Source organism: Brassica oleracea, chromosome C6, assembly GCF_000695525.1.
Source record: "Brassica oleracea var. oleracea cultivar TO1000 chromosome C6, BOL, whole genome shotgun sequence".
In the NCBI taxonomy this organism is placed as follows: domain Eukaryota; kingdom Viridiplantae; phylum Streptophyta; class Magnoliopsida; order Brassicales; family Brassicaceae; genus Brassica; species Brassica oleracea.
This window is the reverse complement of record NC_027753.1, coordinates 1562593-1574327: the sequence shown is the minus strand read 5'-3', so window position 1 is coordinate 1574327 and position 11735 is coordinate 1562593. Positions and strand designations below refer to the sequence as shown.

Here is an 11735-nt window from a genome sequence, read left to right as displayed (position 1 = left end):
ACAGGTTATGTTTTACACATAGTGGTACACGCATATCACAACAACATCATCCAAGATTTCGTGTGTGTGTATTTGAGGTCGATAACTCAATATGTTCGATCAGATTGTGGCATGGCCGATAGTAAAGAAGAACCAACTATCATGTTCGAGGACGAAGTATATTCTACCCAAGATCTTCATCATCCACGGATTGCAGAAAATTGGAGAGGTCCAAAGGACCTTCAGTAATGTCCAAATCAGGGGGAGTAATGTGTGTTGTACTCTTTTTTCTTCACCATGGTTTTGTCCCAATTGAGTTTTCCTGGTAAGGTTTTAATGAGGCAACATTAAAGCATATTACAAGCTCTAAATGATTATAGCATCCAAGGGGGAGTGTTATGAACCATATTGTGAATGGCTCATAACCAAGAGATTATGATTTGTAATCTTTCCATTTATCTATGACGGTGTAATCTCCTAGATAAAGAACATGTATGTTATGAATAAAGATAGACTTTTCCATTACTTTTATAACATTTTAGAGTTTTATTACATATATTCTCCACTCACATTGTGTCTAGCGGGTTTAACTAGCAAAACATGGATTGTAATTTGCGGTTTCCGAATTAACCTTAACCTATTTTCACTACTAGACTCTTCACGCTGCGTTCTTACAGAGAAGAAGCACTAAAAGTGTTGGAGCCGGTGACGCAAAAGACCAAACGGCTGTGTTTAGAAGACAAACGAGCAAACAAAATCACTGCAAGATCTTTATTTTGTTTCATCAGACTTAACTGGTGCTTTTGATATTTATCATCTGCTGTTGTTAATTGTCCTCGACCATTGTAATACAAAAAGGCATTTATACCTTATTTTGGTTCTGCTAGGCGTTAAGATTATACAATGTAAACTTTTCTAGTTAAAAGGAACAAAGAAAATTTCTCTCATAGAAACAAAAGTTTGGTTGGACATTTAGTTGTGCATTATAATAGATAGAATCATAACAATCATACAGAATAAGATGTTTTTGAAATTATGATCTCATTTGTATGTATCCTTGAAAGCAAAGTTAAATACTTAAATCCTCTCATAGTTTGTGATCTATATAGAAAGCAAACCATAAACTCAAAATAAACCAGACCAGTATCCTGCTTATATCTCAATCCGTATTGAAAACCTTATTCCCCGAAAATCCCTAAACCAAAAATTTAAAGGACAAGAAAAACCCTAAATCGATTTTAGGAATTCAGTTGTTCGAATCTAATTAAGTTAAGTATGTGGTTAGGTTGGTATGCTCGTAGTATCATTCTTCGATTTCATACTTAGGTTGAAAATACAAAATTGATTACCATGGTATTTGAAGATTTTGGTTTTGTAGATTGAATTTGGTGATATTTGGAGCTTCAAGTAATGTTTCTAGATTGTCAATTGGATCGTGAAAGTTTTGTAGGCAATCCTAAGAAGTGCTGGTGTGGCGCAAAAATCATGGTATTGATGTCCAAACCCGACCACAATCAAACCGGCGATGCTTCCAGTGTTCTTATGCTGCAACATAAAATGCATAATTCAAGTGAGTTGATGACACTCTTAAATGAAATTGAGACATTAAAATTTTTTTAAAAAATGCAAGACTTGAGCAAGAGCTTAAAGAGATTGCAACAAAGAGTATTGTGTTTGAGAAGGTACAAATGAATGTTGAAAGAGGGATATTTGAGAAGGTCAATGTCTTTGCCAAAGAAAAATATAGTATGAAAAATACAAAGATTGTGGTGTGATTGGATATTAGATAATGATTGGGAGTATGGAAGTAGTGTCTCAAATAAAATGGTGACTGTGGGATGAAGAAAATTGTCTGTGTTTGTGTTTGTCTAAACATATTAAGCTTGTGTGTTTCATGTTATGTTTTGCGGTTGTATGATTCAAATTTGGTTTGTGTTTTGTGTTTGTTAATTTTAATTGTGTCTGTTAAACAATGATTATATGTACAGTGATATGTTTCCGGCTCTTTCAAGCTCAGTTCGGTATATAAACATTGAGAGATAGATAATAGATAAAAATTACCAAAAAATAGACACAAGTTTTAAATTCAACAACTCATCTTCTATTATCATTGAGACAAGTATTTTCCAAAGAAGTGGTCAAAATAAATTGATTTCAATAAACATATAAAAACAAAATACCATCAACAAAATCCGAAAAAATTTAAAACAAAATATTATCTACAAAAGCCAACAAAATCCAAAAAAGAAATCGATATAATCTGAGAAAGATATAAAAATAAAAATCAATCGATGTCTTTATATCCAAGAGTAACATGAGAAGGTCCATCTCGACTGAGATGGTTCAACTTGAAAAGCTTGCAAAAAAAAAAATCAAACCCGAGAAACATTAATGAACTCAAGCCCGAGCTACATATGTGAAATCATATATTATAAACGGGCTTTGCCTGCTTCTTGTGAAACATGTAAATCTGACATGCATAATATGCTTTTTCTGTGGTTGCTTCGAAGATTCGTTCTTTCTTTTCTTATCAGCCTTAGTTTTCTTCCTTTTCATGGGTTGTTTTGGCTAAGGAGGAATATGCACATTTGAAGCATTTTGAGGCAAAAACATAGCACCTCTATATGGAACAAGTTCATCTGCATATTTCTTCCTTCACATAGCGGTGTCGAATCATTGACACATAAATTTTTCAGGTGCAAGTTGTTTTGTAGCATCACTCCATATGCATGCTCGCGAGGAATTTCACAAATCTCATACTTCATGCAAGTTTCCATGAATGCTTATCTAAATACACTCTAACATTCCAAACATAATCACTTGGAAGGTTAGATACATAGACTTTCCATTATCATCTTCCGCCACCAGCACATTTAAATTATATCTTGTCCCTATCATACATGTATTTCTTAATATTTAGTTATGTTCTAAGTGCATAGTTAATAAAATCCTTTAAAGACACTCATTAAAGAAGGCATGCTGCTTGTATAGTCTTTCAACATGGCATTTGACATGGATCTTCTTCTTTGGTGTGCTAGAAGCTTTCTCACCCTCGTTATCACTTGCATGGTACTCTTCATGGTGAATAGGAGACTATCTGACAAAGTTCTTTATCAACTGCTCGATTTCAAATGCATATCTGTCCACTGCCTCTTCATCGAATTCATGATCATTTCACTCACTTTGAATTACTAACATCAATGATATATCCTTCAAATTTATTTTCTCTCTCAAATTTGTTTTTCTTGCAATTTTGCTTTTGGATTTTTGTATGAAGATTATTGATTTAGGATTTTTTATTTGAGGAAATATAGATTTTCAGGGGTTTGGATCTTTATCCCCCGAATTCATGAGATATAAAACGTAATTGGATCATAATCATATATAATTCGGTTTAAAATTGGCTTTATAATGTTCAAGGTTTGACTAGCAAAACAAAAACCAGTAATATAAAACAAATTTTCATTGGTTCTCGGATCAAACTTTAAATTTGTGGGGGTATAAGTCTTCAAAATTTACTCCGGGGGATTTCAGTATTTAGTTTTGCTTTCCGAAATATATAGAAAATGGTCATAGTTTGGGAATCATCTGATGTTATATGATAGTTGGTGGGAATAGCTCGTAGACCCTAATAGATAAGACTATCAAATTATTTGGTTAGTTTAAGACTGTTTATGTATGTAGTGGCATAAGATAATTGAGAGTTATAGAAATTGAATTAGTGAATTTTATTTTTATTTTTATGTTATCAATATCCAATAATTATATTTAATGTACATGATATTTGTAAGATACTTAGTAATTCTGGAATCGAGGACGATTCAATATTTTTAATAAATAATGATCTAATTCTACAAAAAATATTCCACATTATAAAAAACAATAATTTTCCAAAAGGTAAGAAGGACATAAGACAATTATTCATTACATGTCTAGTACTCTCTACTTGAGCTGTATTTAACTCCTAATATCGAGAACTGGCTTGACCAGGTCGAGTATTCCTCGAAGATTTCCTCGAGAGGGAACCTCTTCTTAGGCTTGCTCCCATATTCTCCATGGTTGTGGGGGTTGCTTCTTTATTCTTTATTTGTCAATCTATTTAATTACTTTGAGTATCAGACAAATATCAAGTATTAAAGCAAAGTAACTACTTGGCATTGTTGGCATGTTACTCGTTTTTACTAATGAACAAAAATTCATTTCCCTAAATTATAGTAAAATACTTTGTTTATATTTTCATTTCCATAAGTGAATTAAACATAAGTGATATATTTATTAAGGCATCTTGAAGTTTTCACTTTCATATATTTTGTACCCCACATTAACTAAAAATATATAAAAAGCAATGAGATATTCTTTATAAATAATAAACTACTAGGTAGATATATATATTAAATTTGAAATTATATATTATGATTATGTATAACATAAGATATACTTTAATCGTAGTTAGGTAGAATTAAATGTATGATTGTTATCAGGGGCGAAGCCAGAAGATTTTTACAATGGGTGCAGTAATATTAAAATTTGATATATGGTGTTTGCAAGTTTGAGAAGAAGCTTTGGAATATAATCTTTTTATATTTCGGCTATCACGTTGTAGTAGTTATGGACTTAGGGGTTTAACAAATAAAAATCGGAAAAACGTAGTTACAAACAAACAATAACTGGGTGAAATTAATAAAGTATAGCTCCATAATTCAGAAAATGTAGTTGTATAATAAAGTAATTGAAGGTTATTCCACCATCTAAAACACATAATTAGTTTAAAATAAAAAAAACCAAAATAACATAAAACTTGCATAAGATAATAAATTAAAGTCTTCAACTCTCTTGAAATCGACTCAAAATGCGCGTAATAAATCATGAAAGTAAATAATTTTTTTAACATCAATACTATTAACAGAATACTAATTACTAGGATAAGACACTTGCGCATGATAAATTTATATTAAAATTATTTAAAAAATATTATACGGAAAAATAAATTTATATTCTTTATTAAATTAATATTTTGGTCTTTAAACAATTTTTTTTAACTTTTTGTTAATTACATACATAATTTGTTTACTGATGAGCTGATCCCATTTTTAATAAAATTTTAGGTAAAAAAATCACTTACCGCATAAGAACCTAACGTTTAGGTCAAAAAATCTCGGGTCTATTTGATTACAATGAAACTATGTTAGCTCGGTTTTATATCATGATTTAGTAGTTTAAAAATTAATTGTGGTTATGAGAAGTTTACGTTCACATGCCAATCTTATCTATTTTCAATATTTTTCTCTTTTTCATTTTGGTTATTGTTCGATATAAATATTTATTTTGAAGTTTATTCTCATTTCGTTTGTTTGTTTTGACCTGAGATTTAGAAAATGCTTATGATTTAAAATAATTAAAGAGATACATACTTAGGTTACGATCTGCACTTTTTGCAGAATAAATATTTTATATTTTTTTATGTTTTTCTGCATATTATGAAATAATAAAATAATAAGTATATATATTAAATAACTAAGTGTTAGAATATAGGAAATAGAATGTTTCCATATTCATTGTAATAGAGAATATACGGACTTGGGGAACACTCCTATTGTACATATATATATATTCATCGTATGATATCAATGAGAGATACAGAGTTTACCATATTCTTTCATGGTATCAGAGCCACCTAATATCTTAACCTAAATTTTCTTTTCTCTTCTCTTCTACGCCGTTTCTCTGTTCTTCTCTTCTAAACTTCGTCATCTCTCATGGCTCCAAACGACAAACCTTTTGGCATCAGCCAAATCAAAGCATATGTTCCTATCACCCTTGACATGTCAAAACTCAATTATGACATATGGCGTGAACTCTTTGAAACTCACTGCAGTAGTTTCGGTGTTAGTGGCCACATCGATGGCTCATCTTCTCCTTCGTCTGACACAGACACTTCATGGAAGAAACACAACGATCTCACAAAGATGTGGATCTATGGAACCATCTCAGATTCTATCATTGAAACTGTCCTCAGACCCAAATGTACTGCACGCGATCTCTAGCTGGCCATCGAAAATCTCTTCTGCGACAACAAAGAAGCTCGAGCTATGCAACTTGAAAACGACCTGCGCACAACAGTTATTGGAGATCTGTCCATTCATGACTACTGCAAGAAGCTTAAATCCATTGCTGACCTCCTCGCCAACGTCGAATCCCCAATCAGTGATAGGGTCCTCGTAATGCATCTCCTCAACGGGCTCTCCGAAAAATATGACAACATCATTAACGTCATCAAACACAGGACACCATTCCCTGGATTCATGGAGGCTCGTTCCATGCTGCAGATGGAAGAGGATCGACTCACAAAACAAAGAAAACCTGCTCCTAGCAACACACACACACCATCAAATCCTGCCATACTCTACTCCTCCACAGACAAACGCGACAATACTGGGAATTACAACAACTATGGAGGCAACAACCACGGAAACAATAACAACTATCGTGGTAGAGGACGTGGCGGACGTAACAACAGGGGACGCGGTCGATACAACAACTGGTCACCACAGTCATATCAGCAACCGTGGTCACCGATGTATACACATGCTCCATGGCCACCAGTACAATACCGTATGGTCACACCAGCGTATGCACCGGCCTACAACCAAACATATCCTCCCCACCAGATGATGCAACCAGGTATTCTCGGCCCAGGCCCTAACAGACCTCAAAGCGAAGCTCACATAGTGCAGCCTGGCTTGCCATCGACAGCTACACCACCACAAAAATTCCTGCCTGCATCCATCACACATGCTTTCAATACAATGGCGCTGCAAGATCCTCATGAAGTACCGTGGTACATGGACTCAGACGCGACCAATCACATCGCCTCTCACGCAGGTAACCTCCGTTCTGTTTCTAATTTGAGCTCACTTCCTACTATTACCGTTGGCAACGGATCCTCAGCTGCAGTGACAACGCTTGGTCAGGGAACCATTTACTCTCCCTCACGTTCTTTTCATCTAAAGGATGTTCTAGTTTGTTCATCTATCATTAAGAATCTTGTTTCTGTTCAAAAATTTGTGACTGATAACTCTTGTTCCATTGAATTTGATCCATTTGGTTTCTGTGTTAAGGATCTTCTCACTCGGACCAGACTTCTCCGAACAGTCCAGGACCTCTTTACTCAGTCCAGCCCTATCATTCTTCTCCTACAGATTATGCTCTTGCTCCTTCTGCAACCGATGGCTCACTTTGGCACCGCCGTCTAGGCCATCCAAGCAATCTATCTCTTTCTCGCATTCTTTCCTCTTTTTCTACTTTGAATAATAAGACAGACTTGACAAAGATGTGTCAAGCATCTCAACTTGGAAAACATGTTCGTCAACCTTTTTATGCTTCTAATACATCAGTTGAGCAACCTTTTTATATTATTCACTCGGACATATGGACCTCTCCGGTTCCAAGTGTTAGTGGCATTCGATATTATCTTCTTTTTCTTGACCATTTTTCTCAGTTCATTTGGGTCTATCCTCTTCATCGTAAAAGTGACACTCTGTCTAAATTCATTCACTTTTCTACATATGTGCAGACTCAATTTCATTGCAAAATAAAATCATTACAATGTGACAACGGTGGAGAGTATGTTAATCGAGCATTTAAGACATACATTGATGAAATGGGTACAAGCTTTCGGTTCTCATGTCCATACACATCACAGCAAAATAGAAAAGCTGAAAGGATGTTGCGCACAATCAACAATCTGATACGCACATTACTGATACAAGCATCAATGCCACATAACTTTTGGGTAGAAGCTCTACACACAGCAACGCATATCCTCAACATTCTGACATCCAGTGCGATTGAGAATCAAGTGCCATACACGAAGCTGTTTAACAAGGAAGCTCAATACTCTCATCTCCGCACGTTCGGCTGCCTGTGCTATCCAAACTTGCTTCCCAGGACAGCTCACAAGCTTGAATCTCGCTCAACTCCATGTGTTCTTCTCGGATACCCAACTGACCACCGTGGATACAGATGTCTTGAGTTGTCTACGCAAAGAATCATACCCTCTCGCCATGTCACATTTGATGAGTCTGTTTTCCCATTCTCAGAAAAATTACTTTCCACTGAGAATAATTCTGAGTCACTTCTGATCCCTCCTCCTCCGATTTCATCTCCTCTTCCAAATACGAACAAACATCATTCAGCTCCTCCTACTCCTGAGGTACAACAAATTCCGTTACCTCCTCCTACTAATCTTCAAGCTATTCCTTCTTCTCATCCTATGCAAACTCGCAGCAAAAGTGGTATCTCAAAACCATGAATTCCATTGTGCCTTCACTCTGATAGCACAATCTCTCCCCTACCAACGTCACACATTCAAGCAGCTGAGGATGGTCATTGGAATAATGCCATGACGGAGGAATATACAGCTCAAATTAAAAATGGAACGTGGGTTCTTGTCCCACGACCGGTTGCTACTAACATTATAAGTTGCATTTGACTTTACAGGCACAAGTTCAATGCAGATGGAACTCTCCAATGTCACAAAGCTCGTCTCGTCGCTAATGGAAAATCTCAGCACTAGGCCTCGACTGTGATGAGACATTCAGTCCCGTCGTCAAACCGGCTACAATACGTACAGTTCTAAGTGTGGCGACCACTCGTGCATGGCCTCTACATCAACTCGACGTCAAGAACGCCTTTCTTCACGGTAACCTGGACGAAGTTGTCTATATGCATCTGCCTCCTGGATTCGTGGACAAGACCAAACCAGATCATGTATGCCTTCTCAAACGCTCACTCTATGGTTTGAAACAGGCTCCTCGCATCTGGTACAATCGTTTTGCGCAATATGCTCGGAAGATTGGATTCAGACAAAGCACGTCTGACACTTCGCTCTTCATCCTCCGCCAGGGAAAAGACATCGCGTATCTACTGCTATATGTTGACGATATAGTCCTAACAGCATCTGCAACTTCGCTTCTGAAACACATCATCAACAGTCTAAGCTCTGAATTCAATATGACTGACATGGGTGAGCTACATCACTTCTTGGGGATCGCTGTTTCCAGAGACTCCACGGGTCTATTCCTGCAACAACAAAATTATGCTGCTGACATACTTCACAGAACCAATATGACGAACTGCAATCCATGCAACACGCGAGTTGATACAAAATCAAAACTCGCCACAGAGGCAGGGAAACCAGTTGCTGATCCTACCTTGTACCGCAGCCTCGCCGGTGCACTACAATACCTCACGTTCACTCGACCGGATATCTCGTTTGCTGTTAAAAAAATCTGCTTGTTTATGCATGATCCTCGAGAGCCTCATCTACATGCTCTCAAACGGATATTGCGATATGTTAAGGGAACAATTTCACTTGGACTACTCCTCTATCGATCATCAGAAGCTCGCCTCATCGCCTATTCGGACGCTGATTGGGCCGGGTGTCCTACCACCAGACGGTCCACATCCGGGCATTGTGTGTTCCTTGGAGAAAACTTAATCTCGTGGTCCTCCAAGCGACAGCCAGTTGTGTCAAGATCGAGCGCAGAAGCAGAGTATCGAGGGGTGGCAAATGCAGTCTCTGAAACGACTTGGCTGAGGAAACTTCTGTTGGAAATGGACATCCCTATTCCTAAAGCTACCATTGTCTATTGTGACAATATCAGCGCCATCTATCTTTCCTCCAACCCAGTGCAACATCAACGCACTAAACATGTGGAGATTGATATTCATTTTGTCCGTGAAAAGGTAGCACTTGGTCAGGTTAAGGTTCTACACGTTCCTTCAGCACGACAGTTAGCAGATATATTCACCAAGGGACTGCCATCATCTTTGTTTCTCGATTTCAGATACAGTCTCAGCGTTCTTCCATCCACGCTAACACTGCGGGGGAGTGTTAGAATATAGGAAATAGAATGTTTCCATATTCATTGTAATAGAGAATATACAGACTTGGGGAACACTCATATTGTACATATATATATTCATCGTATGATATCAATGAGAGATATGGAGTTTACCATATTCTTTCACTAAGAAATCAGTTACTATTATGTAATAAATTGGCGTGTGCATATAAATCAAACTATCACTCTTGTTTATTCGCAATCATTTTAGAGTAAATATATCAAAACAATCAATCTTATCTATCGTATATAATATATAATTAAATTTAAATGATATTAATATATATATATATATATATAGTACACTTTTAATATGGATATTTATTAAATGAAGTTTCTTCTCATATGATTTTATGATTATTTGCATATTTGTGTAACAAAAGTTTACACCAACGATTTTTTTAATGTGGGATAATTTCAATAATTTATAATCATTTAAAAAACAATGAAAATTTTAAAATTAAAATATTAACTTTTCAATATATGTTCAATGCAAATATCAAAATATGAGTATACATTTTCATACGATGTATAGTTTAATTTAAACGATATGAAATATATATATATATTAACATAAAAACCTATTAAAATAAAATTATTTCTTCATATGGTCTTATAATCATTGTATCTTAATATAGAAAAAAAATTAAACCTTGATCATAAAAGTTTATGTGAGACTTTTAACAGTTTTAGTAATTTATACTTGTTTTGAAAAAATCAAAATACAACATATACAAAAAAATCTAAATTTTTATTATATAATTAATGTAATTATGTAATTTAGTTTAATAATAAAGAAATAAACAAAAATGATAAAAAGTATACAGATTGTTATCAAATCTTTATTATTTAAAATCATTAATTGCTATATATATTTTTTAATCACATTAGGTAATTCCGTAGGTTTTATTTAAGGAAAGTCTGCGAAACAATAAATATTTGATATATGCGACCAACTATAGCCTGCAAAATATTATTTTGCTAGAGAGTATAATTTTTAGACTATAGTTTATATAAGGTTCTCTAGAATTCTTTGAAATAGGATTTAGAAGACATACACAAGTGCCACATATGATGATTTTTTTTTTTTTTTTTTTACAAAATTTAGGTTATAACTTTTTAAAAGATCCTCAGTTAATATATAGGGGATATTCACTATTGCTATAATAATATTTTGAAATCATAATAAACTCACATTGATTTGTAGTACTTTATTTCAGAAATCTGGGGATCAAATAAAATATCCGAACAGTCTTCAACTGTTGTCAGATGCCTTAAGCGATCTATTAAACTCAAAAATTCAGTTCTGATCATAAAGAATAACATTTTTCTGGCAGGATTACTAATATTCAAAAAAAAAAAAAAACATACCATTACCCCTCTCAATTCGCCATAGCTTTATAATATTCTGTCTTCTGTTACAAAACTTTATAATGTACTCAATATCTACAAGACTTTATAATGTACTTAAAGTACGTAAAAATTAAATAAATTTTTAGATTACTTTAAGATGAAATAATGAATTTACAGTTTACAAATTTAGCATTATTTCATCTTCTCCTACAAATTACTTTGAGATGAAATCATGAATTTACAGTTTACAAATTTTAAGTTACTTCTCAAATTTTGTAAACTGTAAATTCATTATTTCATCTTAAAGTAATCTAAAAATTTATTTAATTTTTACGTACTTTAAGTACATTATAAAGTCTTGTAGATCTTCTCCTATATATGGGAGTCAATGATCATTGATCAACGATACACTTCTCTTTTTTTATTTTCTTAACCATATCATGCAATAATTAAAAATAGATTTGATTATTATCCCCTTTGAGCAAACCGAACGATCTT

At 34.4% G+C, this 11735-nt stretch overlaps 1 pseudogene; it reads left to right on the top strand.

The window, feature by feature from the left end:
- The window catches only part of LOC106297167, an 8820-nt pseudogene extending 7402 nt beyond the window's left edge, over positions 1-1418 (top strand).
- The last annotated feature ends 10317 nt before the right edge of the window (positions 1419-11735 follow it).